This window comes from Dermacentor andersoni, chromosome 2 (assembly GCF_023375885.2).
Source record: "Dermacentor andersoni chromosome 2, qqDerAnde1_hic_scaffold, whole genome shotgun sequence".
Taxonomy (NCBI): domain Eukaryota; kingdom Metazoa; phylum Arthropoda; class Arachnida; order Ixodida; family Ixodidae; genus Dermacentor; species Dermacentor andersoni.
Window position 1 is genome coordinate 129,146,799 of NC_092815.1, and position 27,902 is coordinate 129,174,700.

Below are 27,902 nucleotides of genomic sequence, written 5' to 3' on the forward strand. Positions count from 1 at the left end.
GCCAATCGCCTTTCGTTTGTGCATTATTTTTTGGAATACCGCGCATTCTTTCACAATGACGCTACATTACTTACGATTCAGCTCAATATTTGCATCTGCCATTTAATTTATACGTTTTTTTGGATTTGTCTGTTTGTTTTCTTTATTTTTGCAGCTATTCCGCTTCTTCTGTAACTTATTTGAAAGATTACAGCGCACGGGCACAGTTACCGTACGCAACCTATGGTTTCTTAGAAAGCGATAAGAGAACAGATTGCATTCAGGCAAATTAGGTGCGATTAGCTAGCTTGTTTGATTCTTTTCAAACCTGTCGGCTTATGCAAAATGCCGTGCAATTAAAGTTTACATGCGAACCACAGGCACAAAGGGTCAGTTATAGAATGATAAGCGCGTCGAACCTCCTCGTCCTGGTTGCTGCAACCACTGTAAGCAGTCGTATACGCAATATTTAGTGGCGAATTCATCGACGCGCGTCCCACAAATGTAGGCTCCAGTTGTCGATATGTAAAGCCTGAAGCAGCGTCTCATAGATTTGACTGAGGCATAGATTGCTGCCAGCGTGATACTGACGGGGCCGTGCTCGATAATTTTAACCTTTGTCCTAGTCACTTAGCTTCGCAAGCGCGCAATAATGCGTACTTTAAGACATTATATGCGGAATGTAGAGACGCGTGAAAATTGTATGATAACAACCTCAATTTTAGTATCAGTAGTTGATCGTTCATGAAACAGGGCCCTCTGCGCAAAGGAACTTGATAAGGCCTCCAATTGATGTGGTTCTTTAGGAGATGAAATGACCCTACCTTTCTTTACATCATCCAGTCACTTGATTCAGCCGGTGGTGGGTACACAAGGTGAAGGTAACGACGCAAGCTGATCGAGAGAACATAAAAAACAACTCCGGCCCATGCAGGTAAAACATTCTTTTGAATTTAACCGGAATATTCTTGCTCTTTATATGAGAAGCTGATTATTACATTCAATTCAAAATGATCATTTGTGTACTGTATAGGAATATAATTTATATATCGTATTCTTATCGGGGTTGCGTAGAGCCAGTGTGAGATTGCAAGTTGCTAAAGTGGTCTCTTTTTTGTTTGTGTGTGACCTGAGTGAATTAAGCTGCGCGTGTTCACGGCTATTATCCAAGTTCTCCTGAATATTCTGCGCTGATTATCAATTCAAGCTAGGCATTTTCCTTTCCATCAGTAAAAAAGTGGTAGTTTTTGACGACATTCAGAATGACTCTTGTATTTTGTTTCCTTGCAGTTGCCTTTCTTCAGTAGTTTTCTTTCAGTGGACTTGAATTGACACTGTTACACCAAAACAGAAAGCAATAAAATAGTGATTGCCCCATGCAGCGTGATGTGAACATTCCTGCATAACAAGGACAAATTTTTCCCACATAACGGGATTTTGGTCCTGTGCACAAACGCCATCGGTCGTCAAGTGTCCCGTGGAATCTGCTGTCGGCCTTAAGGTTACCGTTTGGATGAAACATTTATTTCTGCCTAAATGAGTTATGCGGATGATTAGTGATGCTGAGTTTTGCATCTTTAATATTTAACGTAACACTATATAAGCTGTACACTGAAAAGTTAATTCGATGTGCACCGTATAAACGTGGCACAACTTATTACTGCTTTATTGCATTATACTTTAGTATATGGTATTCCTTTATTGTATTGGTTGCTGAAATTGAGTTCCTTCTTGACGGACTCTCAGCTTTGAATTGTATACAGCGTCCATATTTCCCAGCAGAATAATATCAGTGATAATTTTTTTTTGCGCTTGCACTCCATTTTATCGTCAGTGATATAGCATAATTTTCGTAAACCATACCTACACCAAAATCAGACCTTTTTTTCTTGCGCAGCGTGACCTCACTTGTTTTTGCCGCAGATGGGCCGACCCAACTAACGCGTAAATCTTAAATATTTTGAGACATTCCAACTCATTTTTTCGGGAACATGCTGAAGATTATTTCACTTTTCGATGCCACGAGTATCTCCCCAAACCTGGACGTCACGTGGTCTGTTTATGTTAAGCGAAAAAAATAAACACTGAGAAAAATGAAAGAAGGCTATTTTGATTGCACAACAAAAAATGAATTAAGCAAAAAAAAAAAGAAATACTTATCTCGCCAGAACCTTAAATTTTACCCGAAAAATTCGTTTTTTGCGCTTACAAAAAAATATACAAGAAAAAGAAACCGACTTACCTCCAGTGCAGTTGCGGCTGTCACTTTTTTTCTTTCTTTTGCAGTCGCGTGGCGCCCGCTTCCTTCAAGAAGACTGCTGTTCAAGACAACAAATCCGGCACCGACTTCATTCGTCAGCGCTAAAAACAACGCCGCTCGTAGTGGCCGACACCGCAATCAGTGTTCGGCGCTTTCGTCAAGTCCAGGCACGCACCGTTAGTTCGTGTCCGTTGACAGCATCTTTCACCAGCCGTCCCACAAAACCAGAGCGCTTTATCACCTGCTGACTCGTTTCTTCTGAAATTGCTGACTCTTTTCTTTTTTTTTCGCTTAGCAATGAGCTCGGAGTTTCCAGTCACGTTCCTGACTTCCTCGAGATCATCTACTCGGTACAATTCATCCTTCTGCCGGAGTGACAGTTGTGTTCGTGATCAGAATGCGGGATCCATCGCACTGAAGCGCCCTCCGACGCAAAGAGATGAGAATGCAGCACCGATTGAATTCAGTTTCGAGAACCAAAGCTTGCGGTGAACAGATGGACGACACATCGCCGCACTACGTCGGGCTGGGAACGAAGGACGAGTGGCCGAAGTATTGTAGGTGCCCGATTGATTAAGATACTGAAAGCAGCTTAGGCGTAATAATCGGGATAAACACAACTGCCGGGTGACTACTTCAAACAGAAAACTGGACACTGATAGCTATGACTAGTGACAGCTTAGGCAAATTAAGGGTGACTATTACCCACGTTGTTTATGTCTCTCCTGTCTGCAATTTCGCAAGGCCAGAAGCAGTGGGAAGTAGGCATATGTCAATGTTTTCCAAAAAAAGAAGTCCTATTCAAAAAAATTGTTCTGACCTATTAGCGCAGCAAGATGCTCCGGCGTAAATATCTAATTGCGAATAATCCGCGTAATGTCACTTCCCAGCCAGTTGCGCGGCTGGCAGCTGATGAACAGGGCTTCCGATGAATCTTCGGTTGTTTCTGCAAGGTGCGCTCAAGTATCAAGTGTTCCAGCACTTACTTTCTTGCTATTTCTTGGCACTTCGCAAGAGGAATTTTTCATCGAAAGTTTCATTCACAGCACAGCTTCCTCACGCCAGGATTGCTCGGCGACCAGGTGCATCTTCCGTGTCCTTCGGAAGCGATACGTAGGGATCGGTGCGTCAAAAGCAGAAGGACGGATGCGAGGTGGGCATCCGTCGTGTCTTAGCAGTCGTGCAAAGTGAGAGAATTCCGTCTGGGACGTGGGAAAAAAAAAAAAGAACTTGCGGGTCAAAGTCGGCGGCAGCGAATGTCGCGTCCAAGAAGTCGACACACTCGGAAGGGGCCGCAGCCCGGCCTCTCGAAGAGCCGCTGCCAACTCGGCGGCACCTCTTCCACTGGCCGGACGACGGGCGGATCGGCACCTCCGCGCTCCGTGACGGGACAGTCGCGACTGCTCCCTCGCACGCGCCGGTGGAGCGCGCCACTGACCGGGAACGGCGCGGCTCCCGGTGCTCGCTGCAAGGGCGCGCGGCGGCGGGAGAAAGGGGCGCGCGGGATCCCCTCTGGGGTTCGGCTGTCACGTGGTTGACCCTCAAACGCGCACACCAGCGCCACGCGCGCGTCGCGATCGCGCATTTAGGACGCGCATCGTCCAGACGGCGTGGCGCCTTCGAGTGCTGCGGACGTAGCTGGGGGCAGGGGCATCGCTGTATCGAATTTCAGCTCCAGAGCTGGTTTCGCTTAACTTATTCGCACGAATTACGGAGGAAAGTTTCTGATGGCAGCTTCATGAGCCGCCCGAATTGATACAGGGTGAGTCCCAGCTATCGTGCACCGAGATTTCCTTAAAAATACAAATGCCACGTGGCTGGAAGAACCGAGGTAATCTTGTTTGCCGTCGCTTGGAAAATACTCAGATTATTACTTTTTCTTGCGTGCCACCTAATTGTATAGTTTGTCTTAATTAATTATTCAACTTCTCGAATATTATAATTAGATGAAGAAAAGTGACCTTGAGAAAATTGTAGACCAACGTAAAAAAATCTCCCGATACAGCTTTCTGTTGCTCAATACGCGCTACATAAAAGTGTCTTTCCGAGCGTGAAATAAACGGGCGAACACACGCACAACGGCCGCGCGACTGGCCGCCCGAGGCAACACCGCACATATTAAATGAAAAATAGAGAGTTCAAATTTACTCGCACGGATCCCTAAATTGTTAAAATGAAATATTCACACCAAGAAAATTAAGCCGAACGAAGCAATAAAGATAACATGTTCCTTGTGAGAATATCGTTGCACAAGACCGTTGCCCTTACGTTTTACCAATTTCTATTTAACTTAGTTAATAATGGCTCCTAGTGGCCGTGTATTATAATATTCTGAAAGCCAATAGACCAACATACTTCAGTTTACATTCGCGCCAATATCATTAGCTTCAGTTCCATCACTGCACGTTGTAATAATTATTTGAGATTCAAAAGTATGATGAAATGGCTAGCAGTGAGTATCAGAGGTGTCCACCTCTGCATTCGCTGTACGTGTATTGCTTCACAATTATTTGGAAAGTGTAAGTCCAGGCGTTCATATCGCACGTCAACCCTCGAGCATGGTGAAGAACGGATGTATATTGCTTTTGTATCTTACCTGTCTTTATTCATTTTTTATGCAGCAACTCCAGCGGAAAGCCTGCCGCAGTGAAATCTGCCTTTTGCGAATACTTCTATATTGGGTACCGTCTTCTCAATAGCCGAGAACTCGAGCGTGCTTCGTTTAGACTCGAAGACAGATTGGTAGAACCAAACTGGGCTGAGCCAGGCCGGGATCTTTCGGGTCCAGACCAGGTTCGGGCGAGATTTTATACTGTGGGGATTTGGGGAATTCGACGCGCCATTGCGCGGGCGCATTTCACCCATGTCTGCAATCCTTTTTGCCACGTCGTCCTTGCTCCGAACCAGTTTTGGCGGTGGCGCTCCACTTGCGCTGGTTCGCGGTGAGGGCGGAGCTAGTGACGTCACGGAGCGGCCCCTTGTGGCTACTGCCGTGACGGTAGCGAGTCTCTTGCTCCTTGGGACAGCACCCGGTACGTACATGCTTCCTCTCGTCCGCCGACACCTTTGTGACTAGGACTGAGCTCACGCACGGTGCCTTTGCCCGTGCGGGGAGCGCGTACCTCGTGTTGTTCCTATCCCGACGCTAAGCCGAAGAACGGGTGCCTAGTGCTCGCGCGAGGTCGTACCACGCCGAGCCGCACTCATCGGAGGCCGAAGCCGAAGGAGATTGCCCGAGCTCTCCCGAGTTGACCCATCGGTTATCGCGAGAGCGAGTAGCATAGCCGCCGGGACTTTTCCTAGCGGCGCGTCCCAGCTTGAGCCTGTGCTCTCGCAGCGACGTGCTACAGGCGCCCCTAACTGTATTTTCGCCCTTGGTGCGGGACCCCTTTGGTTCCCCGCCGTCCCGGGACCGGGCGTTCGTGCAGTGTTGGGTGCCGTTGGAGACAATAAACGGTTTCCGTCAATTTAGGGCAATACTGTGTTCTTGCGTGCGTCGCTCGGTAGCCCCTTGTGGCCTGAGCTCGCGCGCAGCGGCGCTAGAGGCTGACGGCTGACGCGGCCCTGTGGCTCGCTAAGCTCGAACCCGCGGTGGTCGGTACTCCTGTGAGACCCTAAGACCCCACAATACCAACTGGCCGGGCTCGAGCGAGTCAGCAGATGTAACTTTCGGGTTCGGCGTGGGCCCGGGCCGGAAAGAAAATGACACGTGCAGAGTTGCTAAAATTCAATTCCCGCCATCGGGCACGTGATTTCATCTTTCCTTTTAAGCATGAGCTGTTCGGCAGGAAGACTTCACCCAGCAGCGACGTTCAGAAAAATCCTGGAGTGTTCGCAAAGAAAACTTCACTGCCGTAGAATCGGGAGCACAGCGAAAGGCGAAATATTGCTGGCAACAGCTTGTCGTGTCTTTTTCGCGTGGTCGATTCAGTATTCATCGACGCACTCGTTCTATCACACCACAGGGCGTATTCGAACGGCGCATGCCTTGTTCCATAGAAAGCTTCCACTTGGCCGTTCTTCTTTTGATCGCGGTTTACGGTCTGAAACCGGCGTAGGCCAACGCATATGACCTGTGCGGCTGCCACACACGCGTACGCCGTTTCCATGGCTCCCGAACGTCATGGTTAAGCGGTCTGTCCAACCTGACTCGTTATTGGCGTTTCCGTTGTGTCGTATCTCTTCCATATTGTATAAGTAAGCGCTTGCGTTTCAGCGGCACGTGAAACTGACAATCTAAACGATATATTCAGGTAGAGCGAGTACTGAAAAGCAAAGCACGTTTGATGCCTTATGTCTTTGGGTCCCCTTACCACAACGCAACGATAGCTCGGGTGAACGTTAAATTGCGCGCGACGAATGTGCCATAAAACGTGCCCGCCATACGGCGCAGCTTGTTGATGTCGCGAAATGTCTGAACCGGGTAAATTGTGCAGCTGGCCCTTCTCTTCAAGTCAGTTTCGCGTTCTATTACGGTCCCGGGCTTCCGCACCTATACCCGTGCGAGATTATTGGTTGAACATGTAGATGACGTTCGGAGGTTCGCGTGCGTGCAGTGCTCTGACAAAGTTATCATGACGGCCGAGCCTTGTCACATCATGCGTGAACGCTAGAGAGCGCCTAACCGCGCTCGACATTGGGCTTCCTTCCTTTCGTTTCTTTTTTTGTTATTCTGGTAAAGTTAGGGCTTTTACTTCCTCGGCAACGAGATGAAAGAAACGAGATCTAATGGATAATAAAAGATCACTGATGTGAAGAAAATAAGGAATCGGAATTATTCTAAAAGAACACTACACAAATTTCAAGAAAGGTCGCCCGGTAACCAAACTGCTCACCCCCCTCCCCCCACCACGGTGAAGGCACGAAATTCTTTGGATTTATTCACTTTTTTATGGATTCCATCGTCCTTCTTTCCTATACTTGGTGTTTTTTTATATCTTTCGATGTATTCCGCGCAGTTGTGCGTTTCTTCTATGAAACGGCATATTACGGGGCGTAGGAGCATATCGTGAGTGCAAATGTGCATCATGCTTAGCGGTGAGGGGCGGATGCAGAAACTTGATTCATGCGAACGTGTAGCCGGTGTAACCTTGTACATTGGGGGCGAAAACACTGCTTACTGTGTTTTCAATGCCAGCTTCGACCTCCGCTAGCACGATTGTGCGGGACAGGCGCTTGCGTAATACGCCGAGGCACTAGCTTTTAGCGAAAGCACTCTTACACACCGCCAAAGACAAGCACGAAGTAAAGAAACAACTTCACATGCGGAAACATCGAGGCCAATAATCAGTATAGCCTAGTGTGCGACCCAACACAAATACCATTAATTGGTTTATGGGCAATAAGGAAAAGCAACCGAAAAATTCATGCGTAACGTTTCGATTTTTCATATCAAGCAAAAAAGAAAGGACAATTCAGAAGTTTTGATTAAAGATAGAAATAGGCTTGCAGACAAACTTGATTTGATAGAAAAATCTTTCAGAGAACTTCCGAGTTTGGAAAATTGAACCCCTTCTGAGGCATTCTTAATACGTCTCACGAGTGTTACTCCTATTGGCATAGCCGTTCTATCATTTTCGTATGAGCGAACTCAATCAGTCGTTTGCCATAGATAATGGAACAGGCGGGCAGATGAAAGCTTGCATTTGATGCGTGTCTTGTGCATCTCACGAGAAAGGAAAAAGAACTGAAATAAAGGAAACATTGCAATCGACTATACTGTTTATTAGCAGAAAAAGTTTATAGTTGCGTGATGTCATAGATAATGTTACGCGCTACCATTCTGAAAGATGAAATTGTGGCTTTTTACGTGCCAAGACATCTTATTATGAGGCACGTCGTAGTGGGGAACTTCGGAAATATGGACCCCCTGCTGGGGTTCTTTACCGTACACCTAAATCTAACATCACGGCTGTGTATATATATATATATATATATATATATATATATATATATATATATATATATATATATATATATATATATGTATATATACACTACTGGTAGTAGTCGCGACATAGGTTAATCTATTATCTCGAATTGAAAGTGACGTATAGAGGCGCTGTTTATTACTACAGTCGCCATTCACATGTACTTTTCTGAGCGCATATTCATCGAAGGTTTGAATGCCTTGCGCGATTTCACAAGCTGCCCTAAGTTAGAGAAGCAAACACGTGCTTTGAGAGCAACAGTGCACGGCATCGATGATTGTTGTAATAGTGTAGAAACATTTTTTGAGCCAAGGAGTAACTCGTCAACGCACAAATATGGTACAGAAGCCGTAAAGGGCCCCTGAGTCACTTTCAGCTCAAATGTCAGCGAGTGGCTTCTCTCTCGCCTGCGCTGGCCTCCACCCGCGGACGTTCTCTTCTCCTCGTCGCGTGCTTCTTTAGAAGCAAACTTGTAAGCAACCTATTACATTTTTGGTAGTTATGTAGTTGATCGGCTACCTTTTTATAACTCAATAACGCCCACTGTGATTCGATTAGATTTTTCCAGTAACCAATTACGGATAACCAGTTACATTAGGGATGAAGCAATCTCGAACAGGCGACGCAGCTTTGAGCACTTTAATTTGGCGGGAACTAAAGCAGAACGCCGGTGGGTGTGTTACGAAGCAGATACCTCGCGGATGCGCATGTTCGGGCCGGCAAACCCGGCCTTTGATATTCGGTTCCTCATCTTAATGGCGGTAGCTCGCACGGCTCCTATTGTCAGGATCGCATTTTGCATATTGCTATGGTTTCGCGTTTTACGCAGCACAAGCATCAACCTTTCCGAAAGCTAATGTTAAAAAAATGTTCACCGCGTTTTTTTTTTTGTTATTGAATAGTTCTGGGCTTTTGTTCTCCTGTGGAGTGTCCGTATCTATCACAACACCACCCTGTTTTCAAGCGCACATCGAACGAGTTTTCCGTGTCATCGATGATGTCTTCCCAAGAGTAAAAGGGAAGATGACCGACGAAAATTTTCAAAAGCGCACTGAACGGCCCAGGCCCGCTCATTCTATTTGCTGTGTTTGGGCAATGCTAATAAAACCTTGCCGTAAAGAAACTGCGCGGTAGAGCAAGTTCTTGAGCAATTACTTTCATGCGGCAGTATTTAGTCCCCGTAAACAATTACGCTTTTAAATGATGTAATTGCAATTGCAATCCGTCGCTTATTTTGTCTCTGTAACGCGTACACGACACTTTATAAGGGACGCGACTCCCGTTTCATCATTACTTGATTAGTGGTATACTGAGACAGTGATAGGCATCCACTAAGAGCGTTTGCCGTGTGACGTGGGTGACTAACTGTCGGCATGACAGTCTACCCTGATTGGTCCTTTTCCTTGCCCTGCAAAAAAAAAAATGAAAACAGATCTCCTCCTGTCTAGTTCCAGTTCTGAGATGGAATGTAGAGTTGCTCAGATTAATGGCACAGCTCAACTGGACACGTGCACAAAGCTACTAATGAGGAAAGTTTTTGGGCCGTAATATCGTTGGCCGGCTCTCAGAAGTGATCAGTCAGCGTGTGTATATAGATGCACGACGCGACGGGAACGGACACGACGGCGGCTTTTCCCGCCACGTGTGCTCGAGATACGCTGCATAATTAATACTGTGCAACATGGCTAAGAAGAGATAGACTTCGCGAGCGCGCGATATTACGGATGACTCTTAATATTGGCTGCCAGAAGAGGTCTTTGTGGTTCGACGGGCGCATAATTCATGTGGGCATTTCGTGATCTCAAAAATGAGAGTCCCAGGTTAGCGATCACATTTGAGGTAGCTGGTTGAATGACACGGTTACGCGTAATATTGTTTTAAGCGAAGCAATGGCGTTCTTCACGCCAATCATGTTCACTTTTTGTATCCCGTAATCAGGAATTGAGTGTTGTTAAGCTCTCCATGCTGATATACTAGTTCTCAGGAAACACGGCCCCAACTTGGCAGAATGCAACTGGAGACCTGGTGGAATGATTAATGTATCGTCGGGCCAGTTATCATAATGAGAAATACTATTGATTATGGATATTGATCTCTTTTATATGAGGTGCTAAATGAAGAAGCAATCGTGTAGTTATATGTATTTAATAACGGAAACAACTGCAGAGGAGCAAGAAGGAAATAAGGAAGGAAATGCAGGGAGGTCAGCCAGACGCGCGGAAACAAGTGCAAAGTAAACTATTTACGTGCGCCACTTCCAATCGACGCCTGTGAACTGATGTCTGTGTGTGTCTCTGGAGATCTGTCCCGACGAATGCGCGATGCACATCAGTTTTATGCAAATATAGACTGTTGCACCCTGTGGCTATGCAACCACTTCTTAGCACAACTGAAAGAAGGCATTTCTCCTTTAATATTGGGGATATCGAACTTAGAATGGAGCACGCAATGACTTCTTTCATTGATAACAAATTCATGTCGACACATACTTGGAACAGGGAGTATAAACCGTTGGGTTTTAGTTTTGTTATTTTGCTGGTAACGCCGCCATACGTACCATACTCCATGCAACGCATGAAAGCAATAACTGATCCTATAGTTTTACATAAATCTCTGCGTATGTTCCAAACCCACGTCGTGGAAGAACTACGGGTTGTTCTGAAATGCGTCATCGGAGCGTAGTGTAGTCCTCGTGGCCAGGCGTGCGGTAAGGCAACGCTTGGACGCAATTACTTTCTTGTAACAGTTGCAGTTAGCCTAAAGTCGTTTGAAGCCTTCTCTAATTTTCGAGGTCGCGTGTCTCCATAGAAGCCACTTTTCAACTATTCGAGTGGCGTTTTTTGTTGTGCACTTGTATTTCGTGATCATAATTTGCATCTTTACTTTTATTCCATATAGTCAGACAAATGGTAATGGTCAAGAAGGGTGGAGATGGCGGACAAAGCTGCACTTATCTGGCCTGCTCCTCCGCATTTGGGCAAAAGGGGTCGCGGCAGGCGGGAAGCGAAGGGGGCGGGAAAATGAGTTGATGGTGCAGAACTACGCTGAGTATTATTATTCTGTCCAGTGTGCGGTTGGTATCACGCAGGCCGTACATTGAATCCTTACATCTGCACGGCACGCGCTCTTAATCGGCACATGACCGACTCCAGAAATGCGCAGCGGCTTTGTGTACAATAATAAATGTGAGCCAGAAATAGATACAAAGTATCTACACTGATCGCGCAAGATAAGTTTTTATTGAAACGTGAACAAAAAAACCGTACCCATCAAGACGCCTATTACGCGCAATTACATAGACGTGTGACGTGTATCGCTCTGTAGTATGTATCTAAGCGTCGCGTTATTCCAAGTGCAAGTCTTGTTGTACGAATTATGCCATCAGTGCAAATTCAGGCAAATGGGAAAATGTAACAACCTTTTAATTTCCTCTTCGATTTTTTCTCGTTAGAATTTGTATTATAGCGCATGAGTCCTTTACGCGCACACTACGTATGTACAGTACTTTCAACAGGTGCATGACCGCGTTATACCTACATTTACTCTTGTGACAGCAGTAAAACAGCTTCATATAAAAACGCAAATGAAGTTAAGGCCACTGATCAGCTGCAGGAGCGCATTACACGCTAATGTGCGGGATGCTTAACTGTCAGATGCCGATCTCCAAGCCTGATTCATGAGAGCGTTGGCGACGTAATTTTATATGCTGCGCACAAAAACACTGCTTACTGTGTTGCTATTACCAGCATTGAGCTGCTAATAGGGTGTCAATTAAATGGTGACGTCCTGTTGGGTTCATATTCATGTTTCTTGATGATATGTTGTTGCCGCCATATTCTGCACCTCCGTGTCGCATTCTCTCTAAGTTAAGGTTGATTGTGGTCGGACAGAGCGTCCATTCGTGTGCGTGTGCCTGCGCGTTGGATTGGGTTCGGATAAGGGCAGAATAAGGGGGGTCCCGACTATCTCTACTTGTCAGCCAAGTTTTTATTTCATGTGGGAAAATGACTCTAAAGAAAAGAATCACTGTTCGCTTTGCGAGAGGGATTTTTCTTTTTACCTTCAGCGCCTTAACTAAAATGGCCCCAAAAATCTCTGATTTCCGGGTCAGTCTGACGCAGTTGCTCAAAAACTAAAGCTTGGAATATTTCCAAAAACATACTGTGGGTAACATAAAATTAACTTCCCGCGGGCCTATAGTACTAGTCGCGTACATTTACCTGAAAAAAATTCGGCGGTGTACAATGCGTTAACTTTAGAGTGATGAGTGCCTTCGAATCTGTACAATCTGCAAGTTGTCAAAACGCTCTTTTACACCTTTAGTGAAGTAAGTATTTTTTAAAGAAATCCATGCTACATTTCGCAAAAAGAAGGTTGATTCCTTTCTACGGAGACATATTCTCTCCTCATATAAAGATTTCGCTGAAAACTGCTGTAATGTCCGCAATGCACGCGTACCACGAGCGCATGCATTAGTGCCTGAGTGACATGACGTCCGCCGAGTTGGCTACTTAAACGACTAACTCAATAAATCTGGGTTCGTTCCTGTTTCGCCGCCTGTTACTTCAGTAACGACGAGGATTAGCCCCCATGACGAGGGAAAAGCATGGCGACGCATACTGGGCCTCCTATTTTTGATAAAGGGGACCCGGACTTGGCACCAACACGGTAGGTAGATATGGCAGGCCGTTGTGCGCCTGACAAGATTCAAGATCTGACGTAAGGAGCAGCAGTTCAAAAACTGGCCGAGCACTTTTCACCGAAAGGCAATGAGATAGCGGAATCTTATCGGTTTTTCAGAAGGAATCGGCCAGCTTGCAAGTCGACGAGCGATTTCACTGTTGAGCTACGCAAGGTGCAATAGGTGCAAGTTTAGCCAGGCGTTAGAGAGGATGCTGCGCGACACACTCGTCTACGGGATGCTGGAGTGCGTCGTAGTCTGCTAGCAAGGCGCATGCTCACGCTGCAGGCAGCAGAAGATGAGACGCAAGCTGCTGAGATGGTGGCACGCAATGTACAACAGATGGGAGATGGACCAATCAGAGATGGCGTCCACGCAGTACGAACAAAGCAACAGCGGCAGAAGTCCTCCAGAAGGCCGCCACTAGACCAGATGGCAGAGTGAAACAATGAGTGCCAGACCGGCTGCCTTTGCCGCGGAAGCGACGCCCACAAGACCGCCAAATGCAGGTTTCACTGCGTTGAGTGTTTCTCTTGTCGGTGGAGGGGCTACCTGGTTTCCATGTGGAATAGTAGGTCACACCAAGAAAACGTAGCTCACTGTGAAGAACCATCTTCGGACACAGAGGACTACGGACACTTCCTGTTGCACCACTGTGAGTCGTCAACAGGACTGGTCGGGCGGATATGGTGGGCGTTACAGTAGAATGGAAAGGGTACCCGTCAAGATGCAAGTAGACACAGGGTCACCAGTGTCAACAGTGAAATGGCCAACTTATGCCCAGCACCTTCGCCATTGACCCACGCTGGACAAGTCGCCGTTTCAACTGAGTGGCTTCCTCGGGGGACTACCGGTGAAAGGACAGCTGAATTTTCCTGCCAGCTACGCTTGGAAAACCGTCAACGCAACGCTAGTGGTGCTCTGCTGCTCAAGCCCAAGCCTCTATGGGCGAGACATAATCCAAGCATTTCAGCTGACCGCAGGCTCAATTGTCAGCCTGGACGTCAACTACGGTAAGCCGCCAGCTGCTGATGAAATTACCATTGCTGCTACGCTAAGGGCAGAATATGCGGATCTATTTTCGCCAGGGCTAGGAATAATCAAGGGGACTCCGGTTCATTTACAGTTGTGCGAAGGAGCTGTACCGGGATTCTGCGTAACCCGTTCTGCACCATACGCGCTACAAGAGCCTGTAAATGAAGAAATTGGAAGGTAGTTTGCACGGGCATACTTACACAGGTCGCCAGCGCCCAGTGCGCGGCGCCACTCGTTCCCGTCGTCAAGAAGGAGAGCTCAATCCGCCTGCGTGGCGGTATTAGAACGCCAGTGAACACAGCATGCCACACGGAGCAATATTCGCTGCCTAAGATAAAGGATATATTTGCGAAGCTCAGCGGAGAGGAAGTATTCAGTAGAATAGAGAATTTTAGAATTGGGACCCAAGACTTTGGGTCCCGAAGCCGCGTTGCGTAGGCTGCTCTTGGGTTTAGAGGAGCAGCAGAGTTTGAGAATTGGGTCAAACGCAGACAGCGTTGGGTCGAGCGCTAAAGACGCCGCAGTAGGGAAAATAAAAAGGCGCTTCAAAGCAAAAAAAAAAGCTTTTCTGACAAGTAAAAACGAACAGAATGCATTTTTTAGCAAGAAGGGCAAACAATACGATGTAATAAACGTGATTACTGTGTTACTACTACGAGATGAGTGCGCTGTTTAAGACCCAGGACTGCTTGGGGACCCACGCTAGTTTTCGATCTTTGGGTTTTGAGTCAACGCGAACGCAAGAACATAAACATGGCTTTGATTCTGCGCATGCGCACTTGCGGCCAGCATTTTTCTTGGGTCCCCAATTGTAAAACTTTCTAATATATTGTCACGTGGTAGTGACGGTGAAGAAAGCAGCAATACGGTGGAATACAAAACTAGCTTTTATTGGGCGAACCTGTGCTCACAAAAACCGGCTACACTTATAGCACAACGAAAGTGGCGAACACGGTCGGCGATCGTCGAAAATCTGATCAGCTGGTCAAGCGCGTCGGCTTTTATAGAGCAGTCGTCGAATGTTCCAGACTAATTGTTCGGACCCGCGTGCCTTCCACAAAGTTCTACACCATTCGCGTCACGCGATGAAATCAGATAACATAAGGTTCGGCGACAACAGACAGCGGATAGAAGCATCGATAACTTTCCAGAAACTTCGGATACATGCAGGCGCGTCCCGCGCTGTGCGATAACATTCTTTTAGGCGGCGAAACCTGGTTGCCCGATACAGATAAGTACACGTGTCAATATTTTAGGATGCATGCAACCAGCTATCTATAGATGACGTGAGAAAAAAGCTGCTGGTGGTAACCACGGCGAAAGGGTTGCACTGCTTTAACCGGCTAGCGTTTGGGGTTGCGCCAGCACTGGCGGTTTTTCAAAAGCGAATGCAGGCAATATTGCAAGGTCTACCGGGTGTACAAGTATACTTGGGCGATGTCGTGATCACCGAGAAAATAAATTGTGACACGTTGCGCAAAGTGTTTGAGCGGTTCAGGGAAGCTGGTGGTAAATTTCACCCGCTCAAATGCAGGTTTCGTTAGCCGGAGGTAGAATTCCTTGGTCATCGAATTAGCGCAAAAAGGTGTGAGGCCAAAGACAGAAAACGTCAACCTGCTCTTACGAATGCCTCGACCTACGTGCGTGATAGAATGCGCGCATTCCCAGGTCTGGTTACGTATTACAACGCATTCTTGGGGAACTTGGCTACAGTACTTGCGCAGCTATACGAGTTGTTAAGAACATGCCTTGGCAATGGGAAGCTAAGCGAGAGGATGCATACGAGGAAGTGAAGCGTTTGATAAAGGAGGTGCTGGTTTTGCCCTAACACAACACTATTATTAGTCAGAACTCCACTTAGTCTGTCTTTATGGGAAGATTATCGTAACTGGTTAGTGTGTGAGTTCACGGAAGGGTGGGAAGGAGTAATGTAACTATCAGAGCGTCATGTTAATCCTTTTCTCGTGGAAACAAATTTCATCGAAAGCTTTACCATTTGCCCATCAAAAAAAGAAAAGAAAAATAGAAATTACGAAAGCGTGCATGTTTAACTAAGTAAAGTAACAGACAGAAGTCTTCTAAGACAGAGGAGCGGTTGGAGCATAATGCCTTGGTAGCGTAAGTGTTTAAATGTTTTAAAGCGTGAATTCATTTGTACATGCGCATCGCAATCATATCGTACGACCATTCTATTTATCACAACGGATCGTTTAAGGCAAAATGCAGCGCCTGGTGTCCGCATGAAAGATGTTGCACTAAAAACTTATCGAAGTCTCTTTCACTCGGATGGTCGGAAATTTTCAGAGATCAGGCTATAGCAGCGCACAATTCGGATTGCTAGGCCTAAGTTCTCCCCAAGCAGACACAGCTGCGTATATATTATGACTTTCTATTTGATTATTATTAACTGTTCGGCACATCTAGTCAGCTAGTACTACCACAGCCATCCTATTACTGCCGTTGACAATGGGTTCCACTAGGTCAGTAAAACGTAGGTGAGAAATGTTTTACTCGATATGTCCAGCAAGCATGGTGAACGGATGCCCTTGGACGTTGGCTCTTTCTTCGGTTGAGCTTTGTGGCTCCGTTACCATAGATTACCGTTAATATGGCTCCGCATAAGTGTTTCGCTATGTCCAGCACGCCAATCTCGCTATAAATACGTTTTTCCAACTGAGTGGAACCTACTAGAAAAAAATGTTTGCCTTGCGCTGTGGAACTTACGCGGAACGAGACTAGCGGTGTGAATTACTATTATCGCGGGATGGGCGCATGTCTGTGCATATTATACCGAAAGAGTTCTCCAAAGCCGAAGCAAATAACCGCAGCAATCCAGTGCATATCCTCACCCTCTCCACAGAAAGCAGCTATGCGTAACCGCAGGATTTCGAGGCCGTTGTCCGCTGTAGAGCCATTGTCTACGTACAAGATGCCGCCTACGGACGAGCTCCAAAATTTCTTTCACAATACACGTAATCGTAGCAGCTTACAAAAACATACATGACACAAGATCAATACGAGTGAAAAATAGACTCGCTCCCACCTTTGACGGTGCCGTTTCGACAGGAGGTGGAATGTGCGGAGGGGGAAAGGGGCAAAGATGGAGGAGGCAATGTCTTTTGAAAAAGGTCCTTTCGTTTTCTCTTCAGCCAGAGGACCAAAAACTCGGAACTATAGTATTGATGCCTCAAACCAGCTGAATAATGGTGTTTCAAGCTCTAACCCATTTGCACAAACCTTTAACGAGTGATGTAGAGGCCTGTCCCCCGTTTGGCATATAGAGAGGAACACTAAGGGGATCACACACAAACGCACACGCACACACACAAAAAAAAACCTGGTCTTGTAGAGTGTGAAACCTAGAGTGAATGCCTCATCGTGAGAGCAAATGTCGAGAGCTTCACTCAGAGAGAGGTCGAATGCTCAGAAAATTTGATCAAAACTTTGGACTCCGGCGAATGCCTAATGATTCATCATCATCATCAGCAGAAGCAGCAGAAGCAGCCTGGTTACGCCCACTGCTGGGCAAAGGCATCTCCAATACTTCTCCAACTACACCGGTCATGTACTAATTGTGGCGATGTTGTCCCTGCAAACTTCTTAATGCCATCCGCCCACCTAACTTTCTGCCGCCCCTGCCACGCTTCCCTTCCCTTGGAATCTAATCCGTAACCCTCAATGACCATCGGTTATCTTCCCTCCTCATTACATGTCCTGCCCATGCCCATTTCTTTTTCTTGATTTCAACTAAGATGTCATTAACCCCCGTTTGCTCTCTCACCCAATCTCCTCTTTTCTTATCCCTTAACTTTACACCCATCATTCTTCTTTCCATAGCTCGTTGCGTCGCCCTCAATTTAAGCAGAACTCTTTGTCAGCCTCCAGGTTTCTGCCCCATACGTGAGTAGTGGTAAGACACAGCTGTTATACACTTTTCTCTTGAGGGATAATGGCAACCTGCTGTTCATGATCTGAGAATGCCTGCCAAACGCACCCCAGCCCATTCTTATTCTTCTGGTTATTTCAGTCTCATGATCCGGATCGGCTGTCGCTACTTGCCCTAAGTAGATGTATTCCCTTACCACTTCCCGTGCCTGGCTACCTATCTTAAACTGCTGTTCTCTTCCGAGGGTGTTAAACATTACTTTAGTTTTCTGCAGATTAATTTTTACACCCACACTTCTGTTTTGCCTCTCCAGGTCAGTGAGCATGCACTGCAATTGGTCCGCTTAGTTACTAAGCGAGGCAATATCATCAGCGGATCGCAAGTTACTAAGGTATTCTCCATCAACTTTTATCCCCAATTCTTCCCACTCCAAGTCTCTGAATACCTCCTGTAAGCACGCTGTGAACAGCATTCGAGAGATCGTATCTCTCTGTCTGACGCCTTTGTTTATTGGGATTTTGTTGCTTTCTTTATGGAGGACTACAGTGGCTGTGAAGCCGCTATAGATTTTTAGTATATTTACATATGGCTAATCTACACTGATTCCGTAATGCCTCCATAACTGGTGAGGTTTCGACTGAATCAAACGCTTTTTCGTAATCAATGAAAGCTATATATAAGGGTTGGTTATATTCCACACATTTCTCTATCACCTGATTGATAGTGTGAATATGTTCTATTGTTGAGTAGCCTTTACGGAATCCTGCCTGGTCCTTTGGTTGACAGAAGTCTAAGGTGTTCCTGATTCTATTTGCGATTACCTTGGTAAATACTTTGTAGGCAACGGACAGTAAGCTGATCGGTCTATAATTTTTCAAGTCTTTGGCGTCCCCTTTCTTACGGATTAGGATTATGCTAGCATTCTTCCAAGATTCCGGCACGCTCGAGGTTGCAGAGTCTTTGTGGATATTGAGTGGCCAGTCTTTCTAGAACAATGCTCCCACCATCCTTCAACAAATCTGCTGTTTCCTGATCCTCCCCAGCCAGCTTCCCCCTCTGCATAGCCCCCAAGGCCTTCTTTACTTCTTCCGGCGTTACTTGTGGGATTTCAAATTCCTCTAGACTATTCTCTTTCACATTATCGTCGTGGGTGCTACTGGTACTGTATAAGTCTCTATAGAAATCCTCAGCCATTTTAACTATCTCATTCATATTAGTAACGATATTGCCGGCTTTGTCTATTAACGCATACATCTGATGCTTGCCTATTCCTAGTTTCTTTTTCACTGCTTTTAGGCTTCCTCCGTTCCTGAGAGCATGTTCAATTCTATGCATATTGTCGCAGTACAACACGGACAGTAGACAGGGAGACGTTCAAGAGCCGCAGGACCACTTGTTCAACATACAAAACAGGCCAGAGCCACGTCTTCTTCGATCTCGCCGAATCCCATTGACCCACTAGACGAAATCCGTTAATGTCCCTATCTTCGTTGTCGTCTGCATTGAAGAATAGACGCACGCGTCATTTGTCCCTCCCTACGAGAGCATCGTCCCGATGCTTGACCAGAAGTGTCGCTTGCGGAATTAAGGGTCTCTCGCATAGTTATTCGCTCACATACGGCTTCATGCGGACAACGTGCACAAGTTCAGGACGGTGCGTGCGGCGCCGCGTACAATTGGGACTATCGGGGAAGACCTCGTACGTGACGTCACTGAGTCGGCGCAATACTCGATATGGTCCGAAGTATCGCCTTAACAGCTTCTCGGAGAGGCCTCGTTTTCGTATGGGTGTCCAAACCCACACTCTGTCGCGGACGTCATAGATTACTATTCGACGGTGAAGGTCATAGCGCCCTGCGTCGTAGTCTTGCTGCTGGCAGATCCGCAAGCGCGCGAGTTGCCGAGCCTCTTCTGTGCGTTGCGTAAACACAGCGTCGTCCGTATCAGTGTCGTCAAAGTCATGTGGAAGCATAGCATCCAACATCGCTTGTACATCCCGCCCATGAACAAGGGTGAACGGAGTCATGCGCGTCGTCTCCTGTTTCGCCGTGTTATATGCAAACGTGATATACGGTAGGATGTTGTCCCAATTTTTATGTTCAACATCCACGTACATGGAGAGCATGTCTTCAATCATTTTGTTTAGGCGTTCTGTTAATCCGTTGGTTTGTGGATGGTAGGCGGTTGATTTCCGATGCGCCGTTCCACTTAGCAGCAAGACGTGATCTAAAAGTGCAGCCGTGAATGCGGTTCCTCGGTCTGTTATTACGACGGTTGGTGCACCGTGTCGCAACACAATGTGCTCAATGAAAAAGCGCGCCACCTCTTCCGCTGTGCTTCTCTGGATTGCCTTTGTTTCAGCGTAACGGGTGAGATAGTCGGTCGCTACTATAACAAAGCGATTCCCGGCAGTAGAAGTAGGAAGCGGGCCCAATATATCCATTCCGGCTTGGTCAAATGGTCTTCGAGGAACCTGGACGGGTTGCAGGAGGCCGGCTGGTTTCGACGGAGGCGACTTGCGCCTCTGGCAGTCGAGGCAAGTGCGGACGTGACGTTTCACGGTGGTGTTAAGTCTCGGCCAGTAGTACCTCTGCTTCACTCTGGCCAACGTTCTCGTGTAGCCTAAGTGACCAGAAGTCACCTCGTTGTGACAGGCTTGAAGTACTTCCGTACGAAGAGCTGCAGGAATGACGAGCAGATAGGGGGACCCGGTCGAAGAAAAGTTTCTTTTGTAGAGGACTTTGGCCCGCAAACAAAACGACAACAGGCCTCTTGCGAAAACTCTAGGCGGTTTCGCAGATCTGCCCTCTAAGTAATCGATGAGCTCAAGCAACTCAGGGTCGTCCCGTTGTTGTTGGGCGATGGTGGATGTGTCCAGAACACAAAGAAATGCCGAGTCTTCTTCGGGTGGAGCAGACGACTCTATCGGCGATCGAGACAGACAGTCAGCATCCGTATGTCGTTTCCCCGACTTGTACTTGACAGTCATGTCAAACTCTTGCAGCCGTAGGCTCCAACGCGCCAGTCGTCCCGAAGGGTCTTTAAGGTTTGTCAACCAACACAGTGAATGGTGGTCGCTGATAACTGTGAAGTGGCGGCAATACAAATATGGGCGAAATTTCATAACAGCCCATACTACGGCGAGGCATTCCTTCTCAGTTGTGGAGTAATTGGCCTCTGTGCGTGAGAGTGTTCTGCTTGCATAGGCAAGTACTCTTTCTGTGCCCTACTGCCACTGCACAAGAACAGCTCCCAAGCCAACGTTGCTGGCATCAGTGTGGAGCAATGTAGGAGCGGTCTCATCAAAGTGAGCAAGCACTGGAGGTGTGTGGAGACGTTCCCGCAAGTCAGTGAATGCACATTGCTCTTCGTCGCCCCATACAAAAGCAACGTCGTCTCTCGTCAGGCGAGTTAACGGCGACGCAATGCGAGCACAGTCCGCATTAAACCGCCGGTAATAGGCACAGAGGCCCAGAAATTGCCTGACAGCCTTTTTATCGGTTGGTACTGGAAACTGTGCTACGGCCGTAATTTTCTCAGGATCTGGGCGAACACTTGCGTGGCTGACGACGTGACCGAGAAACTGCAGTTCCTCGAAGCCAAAGTGGCACTTCTGCGGCTTCAGGGTGAGGCCGGCGGACCGTATGGACTGCAGAACCGCTTCAAGCCGTTCGAGGTGTTCTTCAAACGTTGCGGAGAACACGATGACGTCGTCCAGGTACACTAAGCAGGTTTTCCACTTCAGACCCGAAAGCACAGTATCCATGAGGCGTTGGAATGTAGCAGAGGCTGAGCACAAGCCGAAAGGCAAGACTTTAAATTCGTATAGGCCGTCTGGCGTCACAAAAGCAGTTTTTTCACGGTCTCTCGGATCTACCTCGATTTGCCAATATCCGCTTTTTAAGTCCATTGAAGAGAAGTAACGCGCGTGACGGAGCCTGTCGAGTGAATCATCTATACGGGGAAGCGGGTACACGTCTTTCTTTGTCACTTGATTAGTTTTCGGTAGTCCACGCAGAAACGCAAGCTGCCGTCTTTTTTCTTAACTAGAACTACAGGGGATGCCCAGGGACTCGTTGACGGGTGAATCACGTCGTCTTCCAGCATTTTTGTCACTTGTTGTTGTATGGCTTCACGTTCTCTGGGAGCCACACGATAAGGATTTTGGTTAATTGGTCTTGCCGTATCTTCTGTAATTATCCGATGCTTCGTTAGAGGCGTCCGTCCGACGCTGGACGTCGACGCAAAGCAGTCATTGAACTTCGACAATAGCGTGAGAAGCCGCTCTCGTTCGTGCTGCGACAAAGCAGTGCTGACGTCGAGTGCAGAAGCTGGGCCTTGCGTAGGTGCTTCTTCAAGTTGCGAACAGCAGCCTCGAACATCCGCAACACCATCAAAATAAGCCACAGCCGTGCCCTTTGGAAGGTACCGTCGCTTTGTGCTAAAATTGGTTAGTAACAAGTTAGTGCGCCCGTCGGTGACATTTACAATTCCTCGTGCGACCGAGATACCGTGAGTAAGCAACAACGTGGTTACTTGGTCGGCAACTCCCTCGCAATGAAACGGTGTGTCACATGCTACCGTAACAAGGGTGCATGATCGAGGTGGGATGACGTCGTCGTCTTCTGCTAGACGAAAGGAGTTGCGTTGCGGCGATAAGCAATGGACTAAACCAGGGATGTTATAAAACGTCACCATGCGGTCGGGAATGTTACTTACGGCGCCGTATTCTTTCAGGAAATCCATTCCAATAATCAAATCCTTACAGCACACAGGAAGAACGATGAAAGTGGTCACGAAAGAAGAATCGCGAATGCTAATTCTAGCAGTACATCTTCCAACAGGCATCAGTAATTGCCCGCCTGCCGTCCTTATGTTGGGTCCCGTCCATGGTGTCTTTACTTTCTTTAGACGGAGGACGAGTTCCTGACTCATTATAGAGAAGTCGGCACCAGTGTCGACTAACGCTGTCACCGGCTGTCCATCCACCAAAACATCAATGTCGGCGCTCACAATTTCTTCGGTGTCGGGGTTTATCGGCTTCACGTCATTCTGCGGCGAGAGTGTCGGGCGCTTTTTATTGTCTTGCGGTGGGCCTGCAACCTTACCCCCAGAGGTCGCCGCCTTCAGTTTCCCCGGCGTGGGCTGGGCGACCTTCGTCCTCTGAGGTCAGCAAAAGTACGTCCGGCAGGGGAAGGCATCTGACGTGGGGGGGTTGGAGAGCGCGACCGACGGCCGAAATCGGACTGAACATGCGGCACAGATTCGTCATTCGGGTGCTCTATTGGAGGTCCCTGAAAAGCAGTTTCGTCGGGACGTAGCATGGAGTCGTCAGTTGCACGTCGACCATAGGACCACGGACGAAAAGGTCGAAATGATGAGTCGCGATGCCAGCAATGACGCGAAATGTGGCCGACGCCTCCGCAGTGAAAACAGAGTGGGCGCCTATCGACGGTGCGTCATGCGTCGGTTCCCCGAAATTGCGGCCGTCCCGTGTGCGGCTGGTGGTATGACTGTAGCTGCGTGACGGGTGCGCGCCTCGAAGCCTCCTCTTGCGGCGGCGACCAAGGAGCGACTGTCGGAGGCTGGTGCTACGGCGGTGTGGTTGTAACGGGTGGTGGACATCGGACAGCGGCTGCGTAGGTCATGGGACGCTGGTGATCTTGCAGATCGGCTGCCGGTAACACCTGCCTGATTTCTTCACGCACCACTCCGGCGATTGACGCTACGGGTCTATCCACTGTCGGTGTCAGAATCTTTTGAATTTCTTCTCTGACAAGTTCTCTGATCAATTCCAGCAAGGGGTTCTGATACTCTCCAGTCACTGCGGTGGCATTGATTGTGGTGCTGGTGGACAGTCGATCGTACTGTCTGCATCTCTGATGAAGGGCGCGCTCAATAGCCGTAGCCTCCTTGATAAAGTCAGTGACGGTGACTGGTGGATTCCGCACAAGTCCCGCGAACAACTGCTCTTTTACACCTCGCATGAGGTAGCGCAACTTTCTTTCGTCAGTCATGTTCGGGTCGGCTCTACGAAAGAGGCGGGCCATGTCCTCGGCGAACATTGTTACCGACTCATTAGGTTGTTGTACGCGTAGCTCCATCATCTGCTGGGCACGGTAGCGCCGGTCGGCACTCGCAAATGTATCTGTGATTTTCTGACGAAAGTCATTCCATGTCGTTAGGCTAGCTTCGCGGTTTTCGTACCAAGTACGGCCGCTGTCGTCAAGGGCGAAATAGACGTGAGAGAGCTTTTGCTGCTCAGTCCACTGGTTAATCTGTGCGACGCGTTCATATTTGTCAAGCCAGTCTTCAATGTCTTCGAAGACTGCTCCGCGATAGCGATCGGGAACCACAGGATGCAGAACGGTTACTTGCTGTGGACTGGAAAACTGGCTGCTTTGGGGTGCTTGCGTTGGGCTGGTTTCGGCCATTGCGAGATGTGTGGAGCTCCTGGACAGGGTTGGTTGAAGGGGGGAGAACTCCGGGGCAAGGCCTAGCAGTCGACGACTAAAGCGATGCACGGGTGTTGAAACTGGTGATAACGCGTCCGGACTAGAGGAACGACTCCCAGAAGGACTCCCGAGCATCAGGCGCGGTCAGTACTCCGCACCTCCACCAGTTTCGCAGTACAACGCGGACAGCAGACAGGGAGACGTTCAAGAGCCGCAGGACAACTTGTTCAACATGATGATGATGATGATGATGACCTTGAGTTTGGCGCTTACCCACTCGCGGGGATTGGCCAAGAGTCTGGCAGACTTTGCTTGTGTGTTCAGAAAAGGAGGTAAAAATCTAAAATTTTGTTACATGAATTTAGGCGAGGGAAAATCGAAACGGTTCAGTAGATTGTCATGCTACGTAGAGGAAAAAAAATAATTATATTTACTATATCAATGAGGCAATAGAGGAGGAATGAATAGAATAATATGGTCATCAATGAAATCGGTTTCATTCAATAATAAATTTTTCTAAGGCGAAGCACACATTCCTGTGTGAGTGCCCAAGCACAGACGCTCCGAAAGACAGCAGTACCGGAGTGTTCAATGGCAGACCAAGCTGTCGCACTGTAATTTCTAATGTCATTTTCCTCATGGAGGAGAAACGCCGGCATTCCAGTAGGTAGTGCTCAATCGTCTCTAATGCATTGCAAAAATGGCACAATGGGGATATTGCCAGACCAGATCGGTGCATGTAAAAATTTAGAGATGGGACTCGACAACGTAGTCTCGTTAATGTAACTTCCGTTTGTCTTGTTTTGCAAAACGTCCTGCTCCAAGGGAATTGTAAGTGGCGTAGTTCCAATGATGATTTGAGGTTCGATTGAGATGTTAAAAGGATGTATCTTCTGAACCTGGCGGACGTGATAAAGCCCATCGTTGGAAGAAGGGGAAGCACTGGGCCGCTGATAGAAGCCTTGGCCAAGCTGTCTGCCACCTCATTCATAAATATGCCTTTGTGGCCAGGTACCCATATTAATCGTAAACTTCTCAAATGACTTGGAGCCAGTGAGTACAAAGTTTTCAATATCTGTGTCTCGCCGGGAGCAGTAAGTGAGGTGCACAGCGACAAAGAATCTGTGATTATTACCGCCGTTGACCTGGAAGATTGTAGCTTTCGTAAAGCTAGGACAACAGCTAGGAATTCCGCTAGGTATATTGGAGTGAAGTCGGGAAGCCGAATAGAAAAAACCAGTCCAATGATGATGAGAAGATTCCAACTCCTGCCTTTTCTTCACTCTGCGAAGCATCCGTTGCTATAATTACGTTAGTGTGGAGTTGATTCAAGTGATTCTGGAGTAAGCCGTTAAGAATATGCGAGGGAAGCTGCTTTGCATTATTTGGGTATAGGTCATCATAAGTAATAAGCCAGAGCCACGTCTTCTTTGATCTCGCCGAATCCCATTGACCCACTAGACGAAATCCGTTGATGTCCCTATCTTCGTTGTCGTCTGCATTGAAGAATAGACGCACGCGTCAATATTATAGTTCCTTATGTCAGCTGTCTTACGCTTGTTGATTAACTTAGAAAGTTCTGCCAGTTCTATTCTAGCTGTAGGGATAGAGACTTTCAGACATTGGTGTTTCTTGATCAGATCTTTCGTCTCCTGTGATAGCTTACTAGTATCCTGTCTAGCGGAGTTACCACCGACTTCTATTGCACACTCCTTAATGATGCCCATAAGATTGTCGTTCATTGCTTCAACACTAAGGTCCTCTTCCTGAGTTAAAGCCGAATACCTGTTCTGTAGCTTGATCTGGAATTCCTCTAGTTTCCCTCTTACCGCTAACTCATTGATTGGCTTCTGATGTACCGGTTTCTTCCGTTCCCTCCTCAAGTCTAGGCTAATTCGAGTTCTTACCATCCTATGGTCACTGCAGCGCACCTTGCCGAGCACGTCCACATCTTTTATGATGCCAGGGTTAGCGCAGAGTATGAAGTCTATTTCATTTCTAGTCTCACCATTTGGGCTCTTCCACGTCCACTTTCGGCTAACCCGCTTGCAGAAAAAGCTATTCATTATCCGCATATTATTCTGTTCTGCAAATTCTACTAATAACTCTCCCCTGCTATTCCTAGAGCCAATGCCATATTCCCCCCCTTGTCTTGTCTCCAGCCTGCTTCTTGCCTACCCTGGCATTGAAGTCGCCCATCAGTATAGTGTATTTTGTTTTGACTTTAGCCATCGCCGATTCCACGTCTTCATGAAAGCTTTCGACTTCCTGGTCATCATGACTGGATGTAGGGGCGTAGACCTCTACTACCTTCAATTTGTACCTCTTATTAAGTTTCACAGCAAGACCTGCCACCCTCTCGTTAATGCTATAGAATTCCTGTATACTACCAGCTATATCCTTATTAATCAGGAATCCGACTCCTAGTTCGCGTCTCTCCGCTAAGCCCCGGTAGCACAGTACGTGCCCGCTTTTTAGCACTGGATATGCTTCTTTTGTCCTCCTAACCTCACTGAGCCCTATTATATCCCATTTACTACCCTCTAATTCCTCCAATAATGCTGCTAGACTCGCCTGACTAGATAACGTTCTAGCGTTAGACGTTGCCAGGTTAAAATTCCAATGGCGGCCTGTCCGGAGCCAGGGATCTTTAGCACCCTCTGCTGCGTCACAGATCTGACCGCCGCCGTGGTCAGTTGCTTCGCAGCTGCTGGGGACTGAGGGCCGGGGTTTGATTGTTCTATTCATATAGGAGGTTGCGGCCAAGTGCTGCACCAGGGTGGCCAATCCTGCTCTGGTGAGAGAATGCGTTACCGGGGTCAGGCCGCACTCCAGGCCTGTTTATTATGAAGTTCGCTATTAGCCATACCAGCGCTATAATGAAACTATAAGTCTGCCATAATATTTTCGTGTGCGCCGTAGAATAATATTGTCGTGAACAGCTTTCCTGACGTTGTTCCTTACAAGAAAAATTAGTTTTCTTTTTTTGTTAGAGACTAAGCAATTAAAGTTTAATTGCAGGATGTTTTATCCGTCCGTTCAGAGACATGACAAATTCGAGGTCGAGCGTTGTTTGAACAGGCCACATAAAATAATAAATAAAAAAACGACATCCGGCTAAAAAACTTTTTTTTAGTTTATGACTGGCTACCCATGAAAGCCTTCCCATAAAGGTGGCTGGATAAAATTTAAACCATTAACAGTTCCTAAGCATTGAAAAACTGCAAGATAGGCGCTCACAAAGTTCCCAGATCCTTCAAAATTTTCTGAATGGCAGCTTCGAGAAAATGGCAAAAGGTTGTCTGCCGATTATTTAACCCTACCACGCGAGTGGCCGGCCGGTCAGCGCCTTCTAACCGCGCGAAGGGACGAGATCAGCATGGGTAGCGCATGCGCACAAAGTTCACTGGAAGCCTTCATCTCCGATAAGCCGGGGAGCTTGCGCCGAGTTAATCCCGCCAGGGGTTGTGGAAAGAGCCTAGTGGAGGAAACTTGCGCTTCCAGTGAATTTGGCGAGCATGCGCTATGCTCTTGCTGATCTCGTCTGTTCACGCGGTTAGAAGGCGCTGACCGGCCGGCCAGTCGACGCTCGCGTGGCACCGTTAAAGAATCGGTAGACTGTACAGCGCTTAAAACGTTGCTTGGAGGAGAATGAAAACCTCCCTTCGGAAGATTG

The 27,902-nt window shown here is 47.5% G+C and overlaps 1 protein-coding gene across 2 annotated transcripts in view; it reads right to left on the reverse strand.

The window, feature by feature from the left end:
* Positions 1-4,343, reverse strand: part of 5-HT1B (5-hydroxytryptamine (serotonin) receptor 1B) — a 332,668-nt gene extending 328,325 nt beyond the window's left edge. For both annotated transcript variants that reach the window (XM_072286541.1, XM_072286540.1), the window contains exon 1: positions 2,222-4,343. The gene's annotated coding sequence lies outside the window, so the exon portion shown is untranslated. The remainder of the gene's footprint in view (positions 1-2,221) is intronic.
* Positions 4,344-27,902: the final 23,559 nt, after the last annotated feature.